At 36.5% G+C, this 26486-nt stretch overlaps 1 protein-coding gene across 2 annotated transcripts in view; it reads right to left on the reverse strand.

The window, feature by feature from the left end:
• CEP83 (centrosomal protein 83) overlaps positions 1–24031 on the reverse strand; it is a 124073-nt gene extending 100042 nt beyond the window's left edge. The window contains exons 1-2 of one of the 2 annotated variants that reach the window (XM_054580217.1): positions 23623–24031; positions 20859–21010 (exon numbers count right to left, since the gene is read on the reverse strand). The gene's annotated coding sequence lies outside the window, so the exon portion shown is untranslated. The remainder of the gene's footprint in view (positions 1–20858; positions 21011–23622) is intronic. The other variant, XM_054580216.1, reaches the window with a different exon arrangement.
• Between the last annotated feature and the right edge of the window lie 2455 nt (positions 24032–26486).

A 26486-nucleotide genomic window follows, 5' to 3' on the forward strand; every position in this document is an offset into this window, starting at 1 on the left:
CTGCTTTAAGAACATGAAGAAAAAGAGTCTATGTATACTCAGTTCCTTTCACAGTGACCAATACTTGATATTACCAATATTTTTAATACTTATTAATCAGATTGTAAGAATGGTGTGTTATTTTAATTGTTCCTTTACTATTTGTTGAAACTAAACCTGTTTTTTGTATATTTCTTGCCTAGTTCTTTTCTTAAAAAAAAAGCTTTAAATGACTTTTTGGCATTCTTTGTCCATTTTTCGATTAAAGGTTTGTAGAATATTTGCCCTAAGAAAAAAAATACAATTAACCCTTTTTTAGATGTGCTGCAAATACTTTCCTATTCTATTATTTGTTCTTTAGCTTTTTTAATATGTATATCACTGTATGGCCTTAAATGTTTAATGTAGTCATATTGTCAATATTTTACCTTATAGCTTCTGGGTTTGAATATTTTACTTCAGGTCAAGAAAATCTTCTTGTGTGTATTTTCTCCTAAAGCTCCTTAGATTTTACATATTAATTTTTAACTCACCGGAATATTTCTTGTATAATATGTAAAATAGGGCTCTACATTTGTTTTATTTCAAGTAACAGTGGTTGGTGCACCCTATTTGTTGAATAAGACTTATTTTTCCCATTGATTTGAAATATCAATTTAGTCATATAATACATTGTTAGATATATATACATTTGTTTCTAGAATGCTCATTTTATTTCATTGATCTAACTTGATTATTTCTGTGCTGGTATCACGTTTTAATCACGAAGACTTTATAATGGATTAAAATTTTTAAATATTTTATAATGGATCTTAAAAAGTAAATAAATAGAATCAACGTGCATTGAAAAAAAGAAAGAAAGAAAGAAAGAAAGAAAGAAAGAAAGAAAGAAAGAAAGAAAGAAAGAAACAAAGAAACAAAGAAAGAAGGAAAGAAGGAAAGAAAGAAAGAAGGATCTCCTTCTACCTTTTGCAACATCACAGATAGAACTGGAGAATACTATGCTATGTAAAATAAGCCAGTCAGTGAAAGACAAATACCATACGATCTCACCTGTAAATGGAATCTATTCAACAAAATAAACTAACAAAAAATAATAAGCCACATGCAAGGAAACATGGAGCAGACTGAGAGTGACCAGAGGGGATGGGGAAGGAGGACAATGGTGGAAAGAAGGAGAAGGAACTTGACAAAGGACATGTATGAGTGACCCATGGACATGGACAACAAGTGGGAGTTGACTGTAGGTGAGGGGGCAGGGTGGGATGGGTGGAGGAGGGCAAAGGGGGAAAAACTGAGGAGAACTCTGATTTAAAAATAACAGAATTTAAAAATAAGAAAATAACAAAAAAAAAAATGTACATGGAAATACAAAAGGCCAGCAACAGCAGAAACAATTTTAAAGAACCACATAGGAGCACTCCACCATAAATCTACAGTAATTAAGACGGTATGGCATTGACTTAAGTACAGACACAGAGATCAACAGAACTGAATACAGTCCAGAAACACACCCACCCATATAAGACAGTTAGTTTAGAACAAAGGTGATTTTGCTGAATTATGAGAATAAAGTCTTCAATAGAAAGTGCTGGCACAACCTTGTGGAAAAAAAGAAATCTGGCCCAACTTTGCATTACATACTAAAATTAATTCTAGTCAGGCTTAGGCTGTAACTGTGAGAAGCAAAAGAACAAAGTTGCTAGAAGATAGAATATCTTCAGTAACTCAGGGCAAACAATGATTACATGTCCAAAAGGCAATTCCCTGATAAATACTGAAACTGAGCACCTTTCTTTGTTTCAGACCATTTGGATATCCTCTTTTGCGAAATGTCTATTTGAATCTTTTGCTCATATTTTTCTAGTGAATTTGTTTGCCTTTTTGTGTATTCATATGTAGGAATTCTCTATAAAATTAAGACTGCAATGAGAGAACCAAAAAGAATGACAATAGGTTTTGAGAGGATGGGAAACAACAGGTTGCAGTGTAAACTGGCATATCCATTGGCATATCTAGTTAGGAAAAAACAAGCACTATCTACTTAAGTTAAAGAAATACATAAACTATGACTTCAGCAATTCCTCTACTTGATATTATACCTAACTGAAATATAAGTACAAATGCACCAAGAGATCTGTTGGAATAATACTGTTCATAGCAGTATTATTCCCAATGGAAATCTAGAAACAAACCAAATGTCTTTAAAGTTGAAGAAACAAAATGTGGTTGTTGGAACTAGTACTATATGCCAATGAAAATAAGGTACAGATACACTCTACACAGGTGAGTATCAAAAATATATTGTACTAAAGAAAGAAACCAGATACAAAAGCATACTAAATTATTCCAAACACATAAAGTTCAGAAAACATTTGAAACAGGCAAAACTATTGTATTTAAAGAAACTATCCTTAGGTTAGTTTAGGTTGTAAAACTATAAACAAAAGGTGATTAACAGAAAAGCCAGGATAGGTGTTACCTGAGGAAGGCTGACAGTGATCTACTTCCTGATTTCTGTTGTGGTTACATGGAGTTTTGCTTTGTAAGTCACTCAGGTGAACAGTTTTTGTGTACTTCTCTGTATGTACAATATTTTTTAAAGGATTCAGAATTTTGAATTTTTATATTCAAACTTGTAGATTTTCATTCAAAAATCAGGCTCAATATTATCAAGAACTCTGGTCTTTTCCATTCTTCTGCCAACATCACGTTGGCTTAATTCTCTTCACGGTTGTGAGGTTACTACAGTTTCAGATATGGCATAGGTACACAATAACATTCAGAAAAAGGACCATTTCTGCCCTGACTGGTGTGTTGACAATTTGCTGTGTCCCACACAGCAAAATGTCACTGGTTCGATCGTCAGTCAAGATACATGCCTGGGTTGTGGGTCCATTACCCCATCGGGGTGCATACAAAAGGCAACTGATTGATGTTTCTTTCTCACATTGATGTTTCTCTCCCTTTCTTTCTCCCTCCTTTTCCCTCTCTAAAAATAAATTAATAAAATCCTTAAAAAAGAAAAAGGACCATTTCTCCCAATAGTGCCCTTGTTTGTTTAGTCTCTTTGTTTTTAATGTAAAACTGACACAAAATGAAATGCATGAATTTTATGTACACAATTCCATGAGTTCACAAAAGAAAAACCCAAGAGTATTCCATTGTTTAAATATATCACATTCTGTTCATGTATTCTCTTACTGATAGGCATTTGGATTTTTTCTGGTTAATAATAGTAGATACTATAAAGAAAGCTGCTAAAACCTTCTTTTTTTAGAAAATACATTTTCCTTATACTTAGGAAAATATAAGATGTTCTGTGGACTTTTTTTTCATTTGGGAAGGAGTAATATATGAGTGCAATTGCTGGATTATAGAATATACAAGGTCTGTCCAGAAAAAGTCCAGCCACTGTTAATACAAGAACAGTTAGTGTGACATCGCTGTAGCCTGGCAGCCAGAGAGAGTTGGCTGGAATGAGCATGTATGAACAATGATGACTTCACTGCACTAGTCAGTAGGGGCGGTAGACACCATAGAGTGAACAAACATGTGTACTGTGTGGCCATCACATTCAAAATGACTGAGCAAGTAGAGCAATGAATCTGCATCAAATTTTACCTTAAGCTTGAACATTTCTCTGCGGAAACTATTGAGATGATTCAGAAGGTCACTTCTATGGGCAACTGCTGATTGGCAGCTTCATCATGACAACACGCCTGCTCATGCATCACGCCTCATGCACAGTTTTTTGGCGAAACAGCAAATCAACCAGGTGACTCAGCCCCACTACAGCCCAGATTTAGTGTCATGCGATAAGACTCAGGAAAATATGACGGAGGAGCTGATGGTAATTGGGAAGCTGTGTGAGGTCCCAAAGTGCTTACTTTGAAGGGGACTGAAGCTCACTGTCTTATGTACAATATTTCTTGTATCTTGTATCTTCTTCAATGAATGTCTCTATTTTTCGTATTACATGGCTGGATACCTTCTGGACAGACCTTGTATGTTTAACTTTATAAAACACCAACAAATCCTTTTTCCAAAGTGGGCGTACTACTTTTCATTTCAAACAACATTTTTGCCAACATTTGGTGGAGTCAGTTGTTAAAAGACAAACCTGAGGCACATTAAAATTTTCAAGAGTCTTGAGCATATATCAATTCCAATCAAGAAGCACCAAATTGGAAATGGTTATGAGTGCTCCACCAACAACAGTAGCTAGTGGAGAAGATACGGAAGCAAAGCAAGGAAATCATTTGATTAGCTATAGCTTAAGGAGGTGCCTTATTTGGGAAAGTCAAGTTGGCTATAATTGGTTGTCCTTAGATTTCATTTTCTTGGATTTCGGTGCACTGATTCTCGCTTAGGCTTTGATTTGCTTGGTAGGCTACCAAGGCATGAGAGCCACCTCAGTTTAGTGGCTTCCTTGTTTAATGACTTTAACAAGGTCTAAAAAATTTTAGTCATTCTCGGAATTATACGGTGATACCTCATCGTGGTTTTAATTTTAATTTCTCTGAAGTGATTTCTCATGTATTTAATGGGCATGCATAGATCTTCCTAATCTAAAAGATCTTTGCTTTAAGAATGATCACAATGAAGAAAGTTCACTTTGCAATGGGTAAAATGTGAGAAAGCTATTTGTATATTAGAAATGAAGACAAATTTAAAGTTTATCTCTGTACACTTACTACTGGTAGCTTCCTGAGCACACACCGCTATTTTCCATTTCCTTGTCTTTGCAAATAATAATTTCCTGGCCCAGAGGGCCTCTCCATCTCTCTGCACTCTCATCTACTCAGCCTTCAAATCCCTGCCCGGGAATGCATCACCTTCTTTATGAAGTACTTCCTGACTCTCCCAAACATACACGTACAGGTAAATATTCTATCTTCTGCCTTATATTTTAGTGTACATAATACATGCAACGTAACTTCTTCCAGGACAAGAAACATGTTTTTCTCATCTTTATAACCTCTGTACCTAAAAAAACACAGACACATAATAGCTCAAAAATATCAAATGAATATGTTCACCATTCTAATGCTACTTTAGATGTGATTCACTTTCGTCATCTATAACCAGGAATTGAGGCTTCCAGACTGTATTGGGCTGAATGCGGGCTCCCGAAAAGATATGGCCAAAAAAAAGTGATTAAGACTCCTAAAAGGAGGAGTTTATTCTGGGTGGACCCTAAATACAAGCACATGTATCCTTTTAGAGAAAGGTTTAGGGAGTGTTGAGACTGAAGAGGAGGTAATGTGACCAAGAAGGCAGAGATCAAGGTGGTTGTGGCCACAAACCAAGGAATGCCTGGAGCCACAAGAAGCCTGAAGAAGCAAGGAAAGGATTGTCCCTAGAGCCTTTGGTGGAGTACAGCTCTTGATTTCAGACTTCTGGTCTTCAAACTGTGAGTGAATAAGTTTTTGTTATTTTAAGCCACCCAATATGTGGTAATCTGTTATAGTAGCCATAGGTAACTAATATACTCACTTTTTCTTCAGTTTATTTTTTTGTAATGAATTTTACCCAAAACCAAAATACCTATCGCAATTTTAAATTTCTTCCTTGTTCTGATTTCAACCAGTTAATATACAGGTATCAATTACTTACAGAACATCTAAATATGTATTTGGCACACAGAGTGTGTAATAAAAGAAAAAATTCCTTTTGTGCAGAGTTTATCACACAAAAACTCATAAAGTAAATTTTAAAAAGTACACAGTTCAAACAGTATGTTTTTACAAAGGTGAGACATTATTTCAGCCATCTGTTAATCAGTGAGCATTTATTAGATGACTAGTCTCTGTGAAAGGCTGTTTTTAAAAGACTAAGCACAACCATTCTCCAAATACTTCATCTTCCTCTCTTTGCAACTATTATATCACAAAACCACACCCACATGTCCTTTCTACTACTTTTGACCGGTCCCAGCTCTACAGACCTACATATGACATTTTCTTTCGCACAGGAACTGTATTTCTTAAGCAGTGTTACCATGTCTGCCCCCAAAAACAGTAATTCAAAACATTCTAAAAGCACAGCTGCTGATACTCATGGAAAGCTTCCAAAACATATTCCATTAAAAATCACATGCTATGCCTTTGAACATTTCAAAACAATGCTTTAAATACTACAAGACCCCAATGTGAATGTCGTTTTTAAAAACAACATTAAAAGTCTAAGGAGCACCTACATCAGGCATTTTTACTTATAAACAAAAAATTAGAAATTCTTTCAAATGAAGAGAATCCTATACTAGTCACCCAAACAGCCTTTGGATGGCCATCCAGGGTGTCTTGTATACAAAAAAATATGTCACAACTTGACACTGCCAAACCTGAAGTGCAGCTGGGAGCGGATCCTTCAAAGCCCTGGTAAGGTGCCAGGCTCCGTAATTGTGATTCAGAAAAAAAACAAGAGGGCAAGGAAAGAGGAAGAGAAGAAGATATGTATTAATGTAGTTAACAATTAAGCACTCTGAATTAAAATGTTATTCTATTCTTATAATTGCACTGTCTGCCTCTGCACAGCTTAATTCACACAAAAGAATTCTGGAAAGTAGGATAGAGTAGTAACCAGTCAACCTCAAATGCTTAGAAATAAATTACAGAAGTCTCTGAAAAGTTGTGATATGAACAACAAAGACAACTCTTGCTCAAACCATACTTCCAATTCACTGTAACATTTCTTAGTGTAGGCTCTATTACATATAACATGGGAACTCTGCAAAAGATTTATGAGCACTTAATACCATTGTGCAAATTGTGGAGTCTTTTTTGCTCACAGTCCCATATTTCTCCTGAAATAGAAAAGGCTACCACAAGACTCTAACACAAAATGAATGTTTATTACTAATCTAACAATATTATTCTGGAAACTTTGTGTTTTAAATAAATCCTGATTTAATTTTAGTGCCATGAGATTTATGTCCTAGTCTGAAAAGTTATATTTAAAACATTTAGTTCACCTTATATTTTTACTGGAGTTAACATAAGCATTCTTTTTTCATCTTTGAGAATCTGCCAAAAAGAAAGTTTAAAATTTTCAGAACCAGAAGAGGGAAATAAACAAAAGTCATCCTCAAGACATACAGTAGATTTTAAAACTATGTATCTTTCCTTTAAAGCAATTAAACAGTAAGTATTTATTGAGGGGCTACTATACCATATTTACTGAGTGGTCTACTTACACTAAAAGGGCTCTGAAGGAGATACAGAAATACGTAAACCACCACGTCAAGCAGACTTCTGGGCAATGAAGAGCCTTCCTGTAGTCAGAGTATTATGGGCATGTTCTCTTTTGGGTACAGGAATACAGAAATAAACAAAAGAAAACCCCTGCCCTCAAGGAGTTTACAGTGGTCAGTGAAATATACATGCTAACCAATAATTGCTGACTGAACAAGAATAAAAACTTACTATTAAATTATTTTCTTCAAAAAATTTTGACCAAGTAGACATACTACCTCTTCAAAATTATAAGTGAATTCATAAAGTTTTAAAACTACAAAGCATTGTAATACATTTATAAGTAATATGGGTTTAGAGAGGACAGGACTAATTCTGCTAGAGAAACTGTCAAGGAAGGCTTCACAAAGAAGGAAATCCAAAGAAAAGGATGCAGGGAAGGCAATCCAAAGAAAGAAGGAAATCTAAAGAAAGGGATGCAAGTACAAGAGCATGGAAATAAAAGAATACGGGGGTTGGGAGTGGGGTGGGGGTAGCAGATCAGCCTGGAGACTAGGCCAGGGCCTTGAAGGCAATGTTCAGAACACTGCCATTTACCCTGGGGTCTAGGAGAACCAATTAAAGGCTCTAAGCTTATAGGTGGATATGTACTTCCAAAAATAACTACATCACCCAAGGTGTGGAGAAGAGACTGGGCAAGTGAGAGGGGAGTGGGTAAGAGAGGGAGAAAGAAAAGAAGATCTAAAGTAGAGAAAAGGAGATTAAGAGTGTAGGAAAGCAATGGCGAGGGCCTAAATTAAGAGTGGCAGTAGGTAGTCAACAAGGAATAGCCCTGAAATAAATTTGGAAGCACAAGTAATAGGAGTTATTAATTCACACTCATATCCCTCAAAAAAAAAAGAAAGAAAGAAAGAAAAAGAAAAAGAAAACTATTTTAATGCCATCACAAATTAAAAGACCAACCGGGAAATCAGGACAGCTTTTAAAATGTAAAATAGAATCTAGTTAAAGTTTGTTTGTTTGTTTGTTTTTAAAAAAAAGGCTGTTTCAAAAATTACAATTACTTCGAGCACTAAGTCTCCATATGAACTAAGACTCACTTTGCAAAAGCATCTTGGTATATGCAAACACTATTACAGTAAAACACTCTAAATATCTACCTTTCTTCTACAGGAATTTTATCAGCAAAGGGGTAAACACTAAAGTTGATTCTGTCAGGAACACAGACATGAAATAAGTATTTTATTCCTTAGAAGTCCATCTGCTGTTACTCCTCCTCATTCTTTCCCTCAAACAATCATCTCTATAGCAACACACTTAAGAAATTTGTGAGTGCAAAGTATGTTTTTGCAAAAATATGAGAACTCAAGAAAATGAGCTACTTTATTTTTTTCCTTTAACACAAGAGATACACAATAAATCTTCAGACAACTGCAAAATATGACAAATGAATAAAAAATGGACTTAAAAACAAGGAAATGTAAAAATTAGTGTTGCACATGTTTACATGGAAATATTTTTTATAGGTTATAATGACACCTTGTGGTAAGACTTTTTAAATTATATTTAAGTTATCTTGGAAAATATTTTTACAGCAGAGATACAATAAAACTGGTTTGGCAAATAGGAAAAGAACAAAACCACAGTGTTGAGATGGTATATAAACATGTACAAAATCCATTTGCAAAATTAAGGACAAAAAATCACTTTAAAAATGTCACAATATAAAGACAGGCAAAAGCACGTAACACCTGTACTTATTAATATAAAGTACAATACCCTTTCCCTTGAGCTAAAATTATAAATTTTTTTAATGATGCAAAAAGAAACTACTTTTGTTATGTGAGACAAAATTTATAATATTGGCAATCTCTTTACACGAGAATAATGACACATAGTTTATAAACTATGGCGGTAATTTGTTGTCATTACTCCTTTCTTACCAATTAAACAATAGATAATGCAGGTATCCCCTGCTTTTCAAAAGCTTGCTTTATGCCACTTTGCTTTTTATGAAAGACCTATGTTAGTACGTGTTTTCTCTAACAAAAGAAATCTGAAGAGGATTTTTACTTTAATGAAAAAAGACAAGAAGTGAAAATAGCTTTCAGTATTTGTTTTGCAGTGAGGCAAACAACAGTTATAGACGCAGCACACACCCCAAGCAGCCGTGAGTGTCTGCGCCAAGTTCACCATCTCAGCATCAAGTTGCCATAGCCTTTGTACTGTCTGTGAGGGCCTGTGCTTTGTCTGGATTTATTTTGTTCCTCCATTAGCGAGATGTGTCGTAAGGTGACTGCTCCTTCACTTTTCGCCATTTCGACTTAAAAAGTTTTCATAGGAATGCTCTACTTTAAGATAGGGGGAAACCTATACCACTTTAAAGTATTTCCAGCTTGATTAATCCAATAATTAAGAAGATAATAGTCAGCTTTTGCTGGTAATTTACTATGTTTACTAAACTATACTAAATGTCAGTAAACATAAAGAAAAGTTAATGATGGAGTTTGCACACAATTACCTTATGAATCTCTTTGAATTAACCTGATCACCTCCTATCTCACTAACGTTTCTCACTGTCCCTTAACTGTCCCCTTCCTCCCTCACCATGAGAAATCTCTGGACTGCTGCTCCATCTCTGCAAGGAAAGTCAAGCTGCCTATCTCACAGCTTCATTTATTACATCTAAATGACACTCAAATTTACACCCACATCCCTAAACAACTGCTCTCCCAACTCATAACTCCCATTCTCCTCCCCAGTCTAATCTACAACGGAAGCTCAATACAAGAATTAATTAGCTTCAAATTTGCTACCTTACAAAAACCCATTATCACTCTCCTCTCCTTACTTCTTAGTACATACCTCATTCTCTGACTCCTTCTTAGTAAAAAATTATTTTACTAATATTCTACTGATTCTTCTTCATCTATCTGCTTATTTTAACCATTCTCCATTTCTAGGCTATCAGTCTCCAGAACAAAACCTCAAATAATTTACCTTGGTTTATTTGAACAGAACTTTCTAAGTAGTGTCCCAGGTGTTGGTCTTTCTTTATCATTACATAGCCTACCAATATGTACCAAGGCAATCTTTTCTGTTCAGTTTCCATCACTGTAACTCTGATTATAATCCTTCCTATTGTTCACTGGATCAAATCTAAACTTCCTCATCCAAACTTAATGCCCTGAATTAGCCAACTCCCTATACAAATGCAAACATTTCATTTTGATGCCCCACAGGGTCCTTTTGCTAGAGCCCACTAAGTTTGATTTAAAGTTCCTCATACGTATGTTGCTTATTCTTGCCTTCACAACTTTGTTCATGTTTTTATGCTAAATTGAAATATGTTCTTAAATCTTTTCAATTAATCCACAGATCAAGATCAGAGTCAAACTTAAACCCCTACAGTCTGAACAATCATAAAACTATTTTCAGAGTTTATAGTTACTCTGAAAAGAACAGTTTCTGCCTTCCCAGTTCTTGCCTCAGAGTATTTATTCTATGTTCTATCACATCTGTATCTGCCCCTTCTAGTACTTTATAACTGTGGAACAATGTTTCCAAACTATAACTTCCTCAAAGGAAAAACTACAACCTTATACATTTTTGGTCATCTCCATAGCTCCAATTCCAGTAAACCTAATGACAGAAAATTGATTCAAGAAATTTCTCTGATATGAATCATACTTTCCCATAGGCTTACAAGGTAATTTCAGAGAAAGCTTAGGAAAGGATGCCCCCAAGAACATTGTTTGCTAATCAATTATGTATGCCTTATGGAAAAATTTCCTAAAAGAAAACTCTAGGGAGGCCCAGAGGTTTTCACAGAATTTTTCTTTAAAAAGAAGTTATGGAAAAAAATTTATAACTTTAGGAAATGTTTGTTAAAGAAGTGAGAAAAGCAGATTACAAAATATTCTAGGTTATATAATCCTTATTTTGTAAAAAGCATATTTACATGACGATGTACATAAGGAAAAAACACAAAGAATAGACACTAAAATATTAATAAGTAACATCTCTGATGATAGGTATGATTTTGTTTGTGTATTTCCTGCACTTTTCTAATTTTCCAACAAGCACAGATTATGTTTACAATCAGAGGGAAAATGCCATTGGAAAAAAACACAGGGAAACCTAAAACCAAAGGAGAAGGAAAAAGCCTCCCCTTTCACATCGGCTAACATATAGATATAAAAGAATGAGACTTGATGTTTAAGCTTCTGCCTCAACAAATAACCCAGAAGTCCTCAATTCCATTCACTACCATTCCAGATTATAAAATAAATACTCAAAAATATACTCAAATATTTGGCTGCTGATTACCAACTCTATTACATCACTAAAAATTCTCTTCGTCAGTATAACTCTTTTACCCACAACTGCAGTTTTCAAACAATTTTAGTCATTGAGCTTCTTTTTCAAATCTTACAGAATTCCAATATTTACAACAGACTGTGTCATTTTATTCATATGTATGTTAATAAAATTTCAAATTCATATATTTTATTTCAAAGATACATATCTTTAATGCCATATCAGTTAATAACTTTGTTGTTGCTCTCCAATGTTTTAAAATACGGCTTATAATGCAGAGAATATCCAGCCATGTAATATGAAAACGGACACTTATTGAAGACACAAGATACAAGAAACATTGTACACAGGACAATGACGCCTCAGTCCCCTTCAATGTAGGCAGCTTGGGACCTCACCAAGTTCTCCCAGCATCTCTTCCACTGTTCAAAACACTCTGCAAAATCCTTTGTTGGAATTGCCATTGGCTATACCCGTCCTATTTTCCTTAATCTCACTGACAATGTGAAATGTTTTCCCTTCCAAAGGTGATTTTAGTTTTGGGGAAAACCAGAAATCGCAGGGCACCAAATTTGGCTGTAGGGGGTGCTGAGTCACCTGGGTGATTTGCTGTTTTGCCAAAAAACTCTGCATGAGATGTGATGCATGACCAGGCACATTATCATGATGAAGTTGCCAATGCCCAGTTGACCATAGAGTTTCTGAGTTTCTGGCCTTCTGAATCATCTCAATAGTTTCCGCGGAGGAATATGTCCAAGCTTAAAGTAAAATTTGACACAGATTCGTTGCTCTACTCACTCAGTTATTTTGAATGCAATGGACACACAGTACACACGCTCACTCAACAGCATGTACCACCCCCACTGATTAATACAGTGAAATCGTCATTGTTCATGCCCGTGCATTTTAGTCCACTCTCCTCGGCTGCCAAGTTATATCAATGTGCGAAACATTCTTGTTATATTAGCAATGACTGGACTTTTTCCAGACATACCTCATATATGTTATTTTTTATTGCAGCTTTTGGAATAAAAATGTAATTAAACAAAAGTCAAGCCAAACCGTTACAGAATCCTGAAGTACTTCCCACTCACAGTTTTATAGACATGACCAATAAAGGTTAATTGAAGTTTAATATATTATAGTATATAAAACACTTCACAGTCTGGAACCTCTCTACCCTTCCAGTCTCATCTCACACAACTTCCTGGTATGTATTTATGCCCCAACAACACTAAGCTACTTGCAGTACTTTACTGAACACACAATACTTCCTACCTAATGCAATTTCCTAATTTTACCCTTCATTCATTTTTATATTCAACTCAGTTATTACTTCCTTCTGAGTGTCTTTCCTTGATGCATCCACTTTTCTTTTCCTCTCAATCCATTCTGAGTTCACTGTCCTTGTGAGCTCTTCCATAATGCCACTTATTTACCCATATCAATGTATTTATTTCACCATATTATAATCAGCTATTTGTATGCCAATCTCTTTCAGTAGGTTAAGATCTCCTTGAGATCAGAGATTTAGTCTTAGGTTATCTTTATATCCCCAAAACCCTACATATTAGCTGGAACGTGTCAGACAGTTAAGAAACATTTGTTGAATGACTGACTGGTAAGGAGTTCTTCCACTTAACAAAAGGATAGGGAAAGCAAGAAATTGAATAGAGCTTGGAATTCCCCAAACTCAAATGTCTTATAATTTGATGCTTGAGACAAACCAGGAACTCTAACTAAACAAATACATTTGAAGTGGCTAATAAATTTCTAATTTTGTGAAAAGGACTATGAGTAATACAAAATAACTATCGGACAAGTTTTAGTGTCCTGAGAGAAAAGTTCTACACATAAACCAAAAGCCAGACTTCCCACTTCCAGCATAGGGGAATGAGCAGGTCAACAAAACCTCTCTACAAAACAACCAAAAGCAATCAAAGTCATCTTTATTCATTAAAACTGAACTCTGAGTAAGAAGAACATGAGTCTACAAGCATTCTTACCTTTGACTTCTCCCATCCCCCCAATTCCAGTGTAGGAGTTTACAGCGGTAGGGCAGACTGTGAATAGAGCAACTTCACTGTCTAACTCCCTGAGAATAGATTTGAGGCATTGTTAGTTAAAATGGAGACCTCTGATTTAGCCTGACAGTTACAGAACTCAAGAGAAAGGACTTCCGGCCAAGATGGAGGCGTAGGTAGATACACTTTGCCCCTCACACAACCAACAGAAAGACAAGAACAAATTTAAAAACAAAAAATAACCAAAACTGCCAGAAAAATCAAACTGCATGGAAGTTCAACAATCAAGGTGCTAAAGAGAAATATTCACCCAGACCAGGAGGAGGGGCAGAGAGAGGCAGCCAGAGCAGGGAGGCCGTAGGGCAAGGCAGTGGCTAGAGGACCAGGCAGGTGAGGCAGAAGCTGGCAGACATTTTGCGTGTTACAGATAAACTGGAGGAATAGCTGCTAAGCAAGACAGACTGCACAATCCATGGTTCCAGTGTGGGAAAAGAAAGCCTCAAAACCTGTGGCTGTAAAAAGCTGTGGGTGTTGCAGCAGGAGGAGAAACTCCCAGCCCCACAGAAGTCCACTGGAGAAACCTACAGGGTCCTAGAACATACACAAACCTGCCCACCAGGGAATCAGCACCAGAAGTGCCCAATTTACTTGTGGGTAGCGGGAGAAGTGACTGAAAGCCAGCTGAGAGCCATGCAAGAGTCACTGTTCCCTCTCAGACCTCTCCCTCACACTCAGAATCACAACACAGCAGCCTGGGTTGCCCCACCCTAGCAAATAACCAAGGCTCTGCCTGCCCAACTAACAGGCACACTGAGACAAGAAATATGGCCCAAATGAAAGAACAGATCAAAGCTCCAAAAATAGAATTAAGTCATGAGCAGAGAGCCAAACTATGAGGTGCACAGTTCAAAACACTGGTAATCTGGATGCTCACTGAATTGGTTGAGTATAGATGCAAAGTGGAGGAAAAAGTGAGGGCTACACAAAGTGAAATAAAGAAAAATATACAGGGAACCAACAGTAAAAGGAAGGAAGCTGGGGCTCAAATCAACGACTGGGACCAGAAGGAAGAGAGAAGCATTCACCAGAACACAATGAAGAAAAAAAGAATTCAAAAAAATGAGGAGAGGTTTAGGAACCTCTGGGACAACTTTAAATGGTCCAACATCTGAATCTCAGTGGTGCCAAGGAGAAGAGAAAGAGCAAGAAATTGAAAACTTATTTGAAAAAATAATGAAGGAGAACTTCCCCAATCTGGCCAAAGAAATAGACTTCCAGTAGATCCAGGAAGCTGAGAGAGTCCCAAAAAAGTTGGACCCAAGGAAGCACACACCAAGGCATAATATAATTACATTACTGAAGATAAAAGATAAGGGGAGAATCTTAAAAGCAGCAAGTGAAAAGGAGTTACCTACAACAGAGTTCCCATAAGACTATCAGCTGATTTCTATATAAAATGACTAAAAATATAATTGTTCTCATTTCTTTTTTTCACTTCTAAAGAAGCAAGATTGTATAAAACAATAATTAAAGTACTGTGTTGTTGGGTTTAAAATAAGCATAGCTATAATATATAATATAATAATAGCATGAAAAAAGGAAGGGCAAAGAGTTTACCAGAATTTAGTATTATTCTGGGGACTGTAATAAGTTAAAATGAATATTATAATCCCTAGAGCAATCGCTAGGAAAATAGCATGGTACTGTAAAAGGGATCAACAGAAGAATTGAAAGGTACAGAAAAAATATTTAACACAGAAAGTCAGTAACGGAGGAAAAGAAAAATATCATGAGACAAGTAGAAAACAAATTACAAAATGGCAAATGTAAATCTAACAATATCAACAATTACATTAAATGTGAATGGACTAAATATCCCCATTCTAAAGGCAGAGAATTTAAGACTGAATTTAAAAAACAGGGCCCAACTGTATGCTGTCTACAATACATACTTAGATTTGGGGCATAAAAATGCTAAAACAGAAGGATTAAAAAAAATACACCACCAACAAACGAGAGTAGAGTAGCTATAGTACCAAGAAGACAACACAATCTTCAAGACGAGAAAATTACTAAAGACAGAGAAGGATATTTCAAAATGACAAAAGGGTCACTATATCAGGAAGACAAAACAATTTTAAGTGTATATGAATCTAACAACAGATTCTCAAAATACATTAAGCAACAAATGGAGATTATAAATAAGGGAAACAGACAATTAACAAAAATAGTTGTACAGTTCAATGATCAATAGAACAAGGCCGAAAATCTGCAAGGAAATAGGACTTGACCAAAACTATCAATGCTATCAATGAACTTGACATAATTAACAGAACACTATACAGAAAACTGATACACATTCTCTTCAAACACACATGGAACATTCTCTATGATACACCATATGCTGGACACAAAACAAATGTCAAACACTGAAATCATTAAAAGTATGTTATCTGATCACAATACAGTTAGAGGTCCACAACAAAAGAAATACAGGAACACCCAAATATTGGTAAGTTTAACAACACACTTCAAAATAACCCATGGATCAAAGAAGTCATATGGAACATTTTTTAAATATATTTTGGATTGAACAAAAACAAAAACAGCATATCAAAATTTATAAAATACAGTTAAAGCTGTGCTTAAAGGGAAACTTACAGCTTTAAACGCTTCTATCAGAAAAGAAGAAAGGTCTCAATTCAATAATCTTAGCTTCCACCATAGGAAAATAGGGGGGAAAAGAGTGTGCAGAAAAAAGAAAGAGCATACTAAGCCCAAAGCATGCAGAAAAAAAGAAAATAATAATATTAGGGTGGAAATCAATAAAACAGAGAATAGAAAAATTGGGGAAGAAAATCACTGAAATAGAAGATATTTCTTTGAAAAGATCAACAAAGTTTGACAAACCCTTAGCTAGGTCTACCAAGAAAATAAGACAAAATAGACAAATTTCCAGAATAAAGAACAAAAGAGGGACCATTATTACCTTTTCTATGTTTAGATACACCTACTTAACAATGTGTAACAACTGCCTACAGTAACATAATGTACAGGTTTGTAGCCCAGAGGCAATAGGCTATACCATAGGTAGTAGGCTGTACCATCTAGGTTTATGTAAGTATACTCTATGATGTTCACACAAGGACTAAATCACCTAATGATGCATTTCTCAGAACGTATTACCTTTATTAAGCAGCACATGACTGTAATTCTCCCATGAACACAGACCCAAATTCCTTAACAAAATTTGGAAAAATCAAATTTAATAACATATAAAAAAAGATAACACAGCATGATTCAGTGAAATTTATCCCAGGAATACAAGGTTGGCTTAACCTCTGAAAATCAGTTAATGTAATACACCATATTAACAGAATAAAGGACAAAAATCATATGATCATCTCAGAGGATGCAGGAAAAAAACCTGACAAAATCCAACACCCATATTTGATTAAAAACACTCAACAAACTAGGAACAGATGGACTTCCTCAAACTTAATAAAGGGCATCTACAGAAAACCTACAGCCAACATCATACTTAGGGAAATCTGCATACTTTCCCCCCTAAGACCAGGAGTGATGCAATGCACTCTCAACACATCTATTCCACATCATAGTAGAGGACCTAGCCCATACAATAAGATAAAAATGAATGACAAAGTGTATTAACATTCAGATTGGAAAGAAAGAAAATAGAATTGTTTTATACACAAACATGGTCATTAATTCAGAAACAATATAGAAAAATTGACTGTATTTCTACATGCTAGCAATGAACAATCTTAAGTTCAAATGATAAAAACTCCATTCCCCATAGCATCAAAGATTATCAAATTCTTAGGAATATATTTAATAAAAGAAGTGTAAGATTTATATATTGAAAACTAAAACACATTGTTCAGAGAAATGAAACATCTAAGTAATGGACAGACATTACATGTTCATGGGTTGAATACTCAGTTAAGTTAGCAATTTTTCCCACACTGATCTATGGATTGGATGCAAATCATATCAAATCCCTGTAAATGCTCTTCTTTTTTTTTCTTGTTTGTAGAAATTGACAAGCTGACCTTAAATTTCATATGTAAATGGAAAGGATACAGAATCACTTTTGGAAAGCTGGGAGGATTTACACTACCCATTTTGAAACTTTCCATAATACACAGTAATCAAAACAGTGTAGCACTGGAGTAAAGGTAAGATTTAATATCTAGATAGAACAAAATTGAGATTCTAGAAATAAATGCTTACATTATAGGCAACAGACTTTTTACAAACATACCAATACAATTCAAGGAAAAACAACCTTTTTAACAAATGGTGCTAGGACAACTTATCATCTACTTGACATAAAAAAACAAAAAGAACTTAGATCTATCTTAGGCCAATCACAAAAGTTCATTCAACAAAATCCTAGGTCTAAATGAAGGAGCTAAAAGAAAACACAGAAGAAAATCTTTGTGACTTGGAATCATGCAAAAAGTTCTCAAACAAAATATCAAAGCCTAAGTCATAAAAGAAAAAAAATGATAAGACTTCATTAACATATTTTGCACTTCTAAGACACCAGTAAAAGTAAGAAAACAAACCACACTGTGGACGAAATCTTTGTAAATACCTCTCTAATAAAACACTTTTATCCAGAATATATATTATTTTTACAATTCAATAGTAAGATAAAAACCCAGTTAAAAAATGGGCAAAAGACTTGAGTAGACATTCCACCAAAAAAGGCTTACAAATGGCTAATAGGCACACGAAAAGCTCAACATCATTTGTGTTTACAGAAATGCAAATTAAAATCACAGTGAAATACTACTAAAATGGCTACAAGCAAAAAAACAGATGATACCAAGTATTGGTGAGGATATGGAGAAACTGGAATCCTTGTATTTATCTGGTAGAAATAGAAATGATACAGTCACTTTCAAAAACATTTTGACAGTTTCTTAAAAGATTCAAAACAATTCTGATATGTTTTTAGTCACAACACTTCTAACACCAAATGCGTGGGGTTTTTTTCCTAATACCAATCAATTCACCAACACTGCATACACCAACTGAGTGTCCCAAAATTTAATTGACACTAACTACCCACAATTAGTGCTGACCCTAAAGGTGACGGGCTTAGTTGCCCTCATTCCAGAAAGCAGTCACAAGTCAGTACCTGGCACAGTGCAAAACACACAAGTGGCACTCAAATAATGACTAAACCAATGACCAAGAAAAATAAAATTTGTTTTAAATTTTCAGCATACAATTCTGAAAGAAACTTTCAGGAATTTATATGTTCAAATGAGAAAATAGGACAAGAAAGATTAAGTGACAGTCAAGTCTTGGTCTCCCGAATCACAATTCTCTTCCCACAAAATCATGCCTATCAATTCGTGCTCGCTGATATAAGCTTATTTTTCAAACATTTTGTAATTTTTATTTATTATTGTTCTATTTCACTGTCCCAATTTTCCCCCATTGCTCTCCCTTGCCCCATCCCCTCTGCGCGTTCCCACAGTCAATGCCCGCCTTGTTGTCCAAGTCCAAGGGTCATTGATACTTGTTCTTTCTGTGAACCTCCAGAAGTAATATAAAATTGTTCTTTAAAGGACCATTTCAACTTTATCTAACCTAGCTCTGTCTGGCTATATCAGTTTTGGAAACTCTAATGTTAATTATTATTTAAGAGCTTTTCTGTCCAGAACAGACTAATCTTTAATTGAACCAGTCATTTGGCATGTCCTTCACCCATTATAATTTCAACATATATTTATCACGTACCTGTATGCAATAAACAATGTGCCTGTTACAATGTCACACTCCAAAAAAAATATATATATATATCATATGCCCTTTAACATACCCCAAATATCTGCCTTAAACCAAAACGTGGTTCAGCTGAGAAAGACAGCCTGAATGTAAACGCGAGAGACAAACACTGCAACTTCATCAGGGAAATTCCTATAGTCCAGTGCTAATGTTTTCAACGGTTGCTATGTTGTACTGCAATTGAGTCACTGGGCAACAAACAACTCAGAAGCTAGGTCAGCAAATTCACTAAGAATCTAGAGAATCAAAGATTTATAAAAGTACTCTGAGACTCAACTTTACTTTTTTATACCTTTAACGGAAGCAACTCTTTGTTATAAGCATCAGATACAGGATTTACAGAAAGACTATAAAAAATATGTAGAATTTATTTAAAGACATAATTTGAGGGTGATAGGCACTTCCCAAAAAGGAATGGCTAGGTGTGGGTTCCTCCTAACTCTATGAATTTTAATCCAAAAGCAATTTGAAGTTACAGTATACAGAAAGCAAATAACTGGGCACTTCCTTAATTTTATTTTCTTCCTGGATTATATCTCAGTTAAACTAAAAATAGTGCTAGACCACACAGTCTGTGATTTCTCTCACCATGATCCAGAGAAGCGTCCTGATAGAAAAATATAAAACTTACAAGAATTGCCAGTTTATGAGAATGAAAGTCTTGACATAATTTCATAAATTATGTATTGACCAGGTGAAAAGTAAAATGTAAAGAGGTAAGATGGGTGAAAGGGACAGAAGAAGGGAAGGAGGAAGACAGAGAGAGGAGAGGGATGTGAGGTGGGGAGGAAGTATTTTTAAAAGGAAGACTCCACTGAGGAACCAGGAAATTGACCACTGGGAGGTTTTCCTGAGGGAATCCTTACTAGTGATATTGTCATGGGAAATTCTCAAATATTCATACTTTCTAGGAACACAACCTTTTCCCTCTGATTCCAATGAATCTCCTCTCTTTAATCCCGTCTTAAGTTTACAGTTGCTCTTTCTCCCCCAGTTACTCTCAAATATTTTATTTTACTTTCACTACACTGGCACAGCAAGGGGTGCAGGGAGGGGCAGCGAGAATATAAATGCACATTTCTCATCTCTAAGAAACATTTATTCAGCAACTTCTGTTGGGAAGAAACTAAGAATACAGTGCATTGAGAGCTGATGTCCTGCCTTTAAGGAGCTTACAATCTAGTTAGGAACATATGAAATATGTAGAAATGATTTTTTTAAATACAATATAAACTATAAATATTAAGTAAGTATGACTGACCTATGCATATTATAGGATTTTGAAGGTGAAGGAGTTCAGAATATGTCACCCGAAAATATGCTACTCTGGTATGATGATTATTTTGAGTTAAAAGCACAGGAGAAACAGCAGGTTCAAGAAGGGCACTATGACCCTCCTTTTTCTTGCTGAAAGCAGGAGATAAATTTCCCCTGTGAAAGCTGTCCTCCCTTAAGAAGGAAGATATTCTTATCACCAGAGATGAGGAATCAAAGCCCAGAAATCTATACAAACCTTGTGAAACTGATCCTTATCTTCCTAGTCACCTCTCCACAATTTACTACTCCTAGTCCAAACCTCTGTCTTGTCAGTTTTTCACAAATTTATTATTTGTCTAAAAGGCATGAAAGCTTTCTGGTCTGGTGACTTCTTCAGGTCTTCATTCTCTTGTAAAAGCCGCCATGTATAGGTAAAAAAAAAAAAAAAAAAAAAAAAAATTTAGCTTGGATGCTCTTCTCCTATTAATCTGTCTTATGTCAATTTAATTCTTAGGCCCAGCCAGAGATCCCAAGAGGGTAAAGAATTTTTCTTCCCCTATAGAGTTCATGGCGGAATTGAACTTTAAAGAGTAGGTACAGTTTAGATTTTAGGAAAGAAGTCAGGTTGTTACAGACTCAAGGGGTTCCATATTTGGGGTGCTTTAGTCCAAAAGGCAACGTAGTTTTACTTATTTGAAGCAAGTACAGGAGACAGATAATTCATATCCAAAATTCTGCCTTCCTAAAGGGAGGCTTAGCCATTGCTTATATATACTCTTTGGTCAATTACACATTGATTTCAGTTGGCTACACTTAAGGTTCTTCTTTATCTAATCATTCTTTACAGCTAGTCTGCAAAATACTGTGCTACATTTTAACATTTAGCAAGAAGAGTATTTAGTAAGAATGGCCCAGACCTTGGCGCCCTTGTCCTATCTAACAAGGCTAGGTAGGTAGAATGACATGAAGACTGGTAAGGAAGGGAAAAAGCACATAGTAGGTTTAGAGGATAATGAAGATAACCACTGTGGTCAGAGCATAGTTTTTCTATAAAAAGCAAACTAGAAAAGGCAGAGTAGAAGATTTTGAAGAGTTCAGATTAAGAAATGTGAACTTCAGTCAGTAAGAAAGAGTACTTCTGGAAATTTTTTTACACAAAAACAAACACATTTCCTAAAATTACACACAGATTGGACAACTTGAGAAAATTACTTAATACATTATGTATGACAAAGTTAAAACAAACTCATTTACTTTAGGCAGAGACAGTACCTAGAAAACACAATGAATTCTGACAATTTACTAATCTTTCTGTGACAATTTCATTCTTCTAAGCTTCTTGAATTAGAACTTCCCATGACAAAATGCTGACATTTGACTACTAAAGATTTTAATTACATGAGTTATTCTTGAATTTTCTTCTGCTTGTCTTGACTATCTCCAATATTTCATTACTTTAGCATCAGCATATGAGAAAGAAACGGGTATGGGGATTAAAATGAAGTCTACAGATTTGTGAAATACAATAAGGGCAAGATGTAAAAAACATTAAATTTCAAGTTCCAACTCCCCTTACTGACAGCTTGATTTCAAATAAGTTATTTATTCTCATAGTTTCTCAAATGTCCTCACATACTTTCTTATATGACTTAAAAGCTTACTGCATTCAAAATGCTCTGAAAGCCATTTGCCATGCGAATTATATCATTAAGGGTTCAATGAGTGAAGAAAAAGTAAGGTTATTGGCTAACCCAAGGCTTAAAAACCACCCGTAATTTTAATCAGTGTTTCAATTTCCCAATGTTGCATGTAACCCCAAATTGGTATTATTCCATTATTTTAGAAAACTTCTAAATATAGGCTGCACACTTTATCTGGTTATAAAAGAAAATACTGAAAGGAAGGGGAACACCCTAAATAACCAGAGGGTAACTCAAATCCCTTTCCAAGTCTCTGGAGAACACTGTATGACACTGAAATTTAAAACATTCTAATAATCCTAAACGAAATACATTTGAAATGAAACCTCAATACAAAAGGTGACTATTAACTCTAACCACTTATAGGCTAACCCCACAAATTTAGAGAATTCTGAATCCAAATAATTTTAGGATACATTTCATTATATTCTTATTGAATATTAGACTTGTTGACAGAGATGATGCTTGGTAACAGAAGCAATGCTTTAACAAACTACTCAGTTTTAGATCTACTCAAGTATTTTGGGCTCATAGTCTGAACACAGTACAAACTATATCCTACTGAAGAGATTATGAATAAATTTCTTGTTATCCTAGGCTTCTTTGAGATTTTACTGAAATAGCTTCATCATTACAACTGTGAACAGAGACTTTTAAAATACTTAGCAGTGGGCATTTTTCAGAGCTAAGTGCCCATTTATTACGGTCAAAAGCTGGACACGAAGGATGTATCAATACCACTTAAGTCCAGCATTCACTTACATATTCTAGACATTATCTCTCTAATGGCAGCCAAGGTCACTGTTAAAATTGTCTTCAGGGTCAAGGAAAATGGTAGCATTGCATTTTCACCACAAACTGAACTAGAAGTACCACATGTTAGCCAGTAAATGGCCACACAAGCACCAAGCTGGAGCCGGTGTGCTCAGTTTGGTTGGGCGCAGACCCGCAAACCAAAAGGTGGCCGGTTCCATTCCCGATCAGGGCACCTGCCTGGGTTGAGGGTTCAGCCCCCAGCCCGGGTGCCTGCAAGAGGCAACGTCTATGATGGATGCTTCTCTCTCACACTGATGGTCCGCACCCTCTCTTTCTCCCTCCCTCCCTTCCCGTCTCTCTAGAATAAATAAAAGGGGGGGGAAAATTTTAGGTGTCACGTTCATTGCTTTGGCTACAAGCCACATCTCAAGGCCTAATTTTCTAACACCTCCTCCAATTACATTACAAGAAAAATATAATTTAAGTGCAGGTTTTGAACAAGTAAAATGAATGAATACTCCAAAATATGGACAAAATAGCGTCCCAATAAAAGTCGGTACGTACCAGATTCACACAAGGCCTTGCAGCGTGCGTATATAAACTTAACAGTGACCGGTGTTCTAGCCACGATCGCCACCGGCGGACACCTCCAGAGCTCCAACCACCCGCACTCTTCTCGCCGGGGCATTGGGGCGAAGGGATCCGGACCCACACGCGGGGTGTTTGCCCAGCCCGGCACGCCTGGCGAGGTCCTGGGGGCCGCTGGCGGCGCAGGCTTAAGAGGCAGAGCCGAAGGACTGCCGAGCACGCCCCTCCGACTCCCAACCCCGGGAAAATCGAAGGGATCCCGGGAGAGCTCCCAGGCGGAGAGGGCGGCGGCAGCAGAGAAAAGCCCCACTCTTCCCTAGTGGACAGGCCTTCTCAGGGGTGCGGGGCCAGCCCTGCACGACATCCGGCCGAGGTGCCGCCCTCAGCCCTCAGCCCGCCTCCCCCTCAAGCCCCAAGGGGTCGTATGGGTCGCAAAATCTAAGGGCGCGCGAAGCAGGAAGTCCCGCCCCCGATGACGTTATCGACGCCGCGGCGGGAGGCCGTTAGAGGGAGGTGCTGGAGAGTCGGGGAGGTAGCGGCTACCCACAACCGTGGCAACTGGGGCCAAGACAACGCTCCGAGAGGGCAGCTGGGGGACGCAGAGGTACCCTAAGCCCAAAGGAACGGAAAATCCGCGACGGGTCACTTGCTTCACGGAGCTCGAATGAGGCGCGTGTTTGAGCGGGAAGCCGATTTCCCTCGCCTCTACCCCTTGACTTCTCTTCCCTTTTCGCGTTTCTTCCCTCTGCCAGCTCTTAAAACACTTCTTAGAGGGCTCCGAGTAGTTCTGCGGCCACTCCCGCCTGCCTTCGTGCCCGACGGTGCAGATTTCTGGGATCCCGACGTCAGCCCGGCAGTCAAGAGTCGCTCAGCTTGCCTTCAGGGATCCAAGAAGCAACCAGGCCGGGATCAGGCTCCGCCCCCGCGCCCCAGCTCGCTTCTGCTCCGGAGTTAACCTCCAGCTCGGTGCCTCACAGTGAACTGTCTTCAGGTTGTAACTAGGCTTGGAAGAAAAGGGACTAGCTTTTGGGAACGTCAGTTATAGGCCAGGGGTTGAAATATGGTAGAGGTTTCAGCCTTTAGAAATAGGTGGTAGAGGAAATAGGCACCGTCCCCCGGCCCCGTGTTTGTTAAGTGCCTGGGTTTGGGTTTTCATTCTCACTACATTGGGAAGCACATTTTTTTACCCCCAAGGTTAACATTTTGGGGGGCTGTCGTTAAATTACAAAGGCAACTGAGATAAATTTGTATACAAGTTTTAAAAAAAGTCAGCTGAGATATGGCTGTTTTGTTGAAATGAGCAAAGGAGAGCAATTAGATGTGGCAGGGAATTTAGTAATGGGTTGTTAATAGATGAATCACATAGATATGGGACTTACAGCAGTGAAGAGAATCAGAAATAAACTGCTGTGTATGTATGAGTGTTTAATAGTAATAGCTCACATTTACTGAGCTTTTGCTTGTCAAGTTCTGTAACACTTTTTCGGGTTATCTTATTTAACCCTCTAATTATCTCAATTTTACAGCGTTACCCAGAATCCTTACTGGTAAATGTGGAAACCAGGCAGTCTGACTGAAAAATCAGTAAACTACACATTACAAATCATTGGTCAGTGGAAAAAAGATGACCTGAAAATGACTAACGATTGGTGACAGGCTTTACATATAATTTCTCAAATAAGTACCAGATGGATCAAGAATTTAAAGAATGAAAACATAAAAATACTTTTAAAAATTGAGATGAATATCTTCATAATCTTGAATGGAGACAGACCTTTTCTAAGTGAAACAAAACAGAAACCATATATTTAAAAAACAGGTAAAAATTAACCAAACATACAAATAATGAACCAGTGGAAAATAAATGCCTATCATATGGAAACAGAAGGAAAAATATTCCTAATATATAACAAGCTCATAAAATACCAATTTTAAAACATCAAAATAAATAATTGGCAAAGGGTAGCAATAGGACATTTCTAAAGAAGAACATCTAGTTAACAAGTGAGATGTTCATCTTCCAAACACTATTGTTTGTCTGTCTGTAGATAGGAGTATGGCAATACAATTACTATTTACTGCGCTATTGGTAGGAAGTTGAATTTGGTCCTTATTTGCCAAAATTTAACATAAGCATTAACTTTTGCCCCAATAATCTCATTTCATAGTCTGAGGAAAAGCAAAAACTAAACAGGTTCACAAGGATATTCCATACTCCCTTTTTTATGTCAGGTGCTTCTAGAAACAACTGACATCACTAAGACATTAAATTATGGTGCGTGCATACAATAGAATACCCTTGAGCCATTAGAAACAATGATGTAATTCCCTTTTTACATGAAAATGTGACCATAGCATATATGTTGGGTATTTTTCCCAGAAAAAAGAAAGGTCAGTATGAATAGTGTCAATACCAACATGATTATGTGTATATGTAGACGTAAGAATACAAAATGATCTGGAAGTCTGTTGGCCAAAATGCAAGTGACTTTTTACCTTTTGAACTTGTCTGCGTTGTTTGAATTTTAAATAATGAATGTATCATTTTTACAAAACCAGAGTTGTGGTTTTTTTGTTTTGTTTTTTTTATTCCTTACCAGTGAATATCTTCATTGATTTTAGAGAGGGGAAGACGGGGCAAGAGAAAGAAACATCAATGTGAGAGAGAAACACTGATTAGTTGCCTTCCATGTGTACCCAGACCAGGGATCAAACCTGCAACCTTTTGGTTATGAGACAATGCTCCAGTCAACCTAGCCACCTGTCCAGGACCTTGTGTTTTATTTTTTAATTAAAGATATGCCAGTGAAAGAGGATATATCCAGCCCTTACAGGTAGAT

Source organism: Pteronotus mesoamericanus, unplaced genomic scaffold (genome assembly GCF_021234165.1).
Source record: "Pteronotus mesoamericanus isolate MK-2021 breed Mesoamerican mustached bat unplaced genomic scaffold, CSHL_Meso_final contig_56, whole genome shotgun sequence".
Taxonomy (NCBI): domain Eukaryota; kingdom Metazoa; phylum Chordata; class Mammalia; order Chiroptera; family Mormoopidae; genus Pteronotus; species Pteronotus mesoamericanus.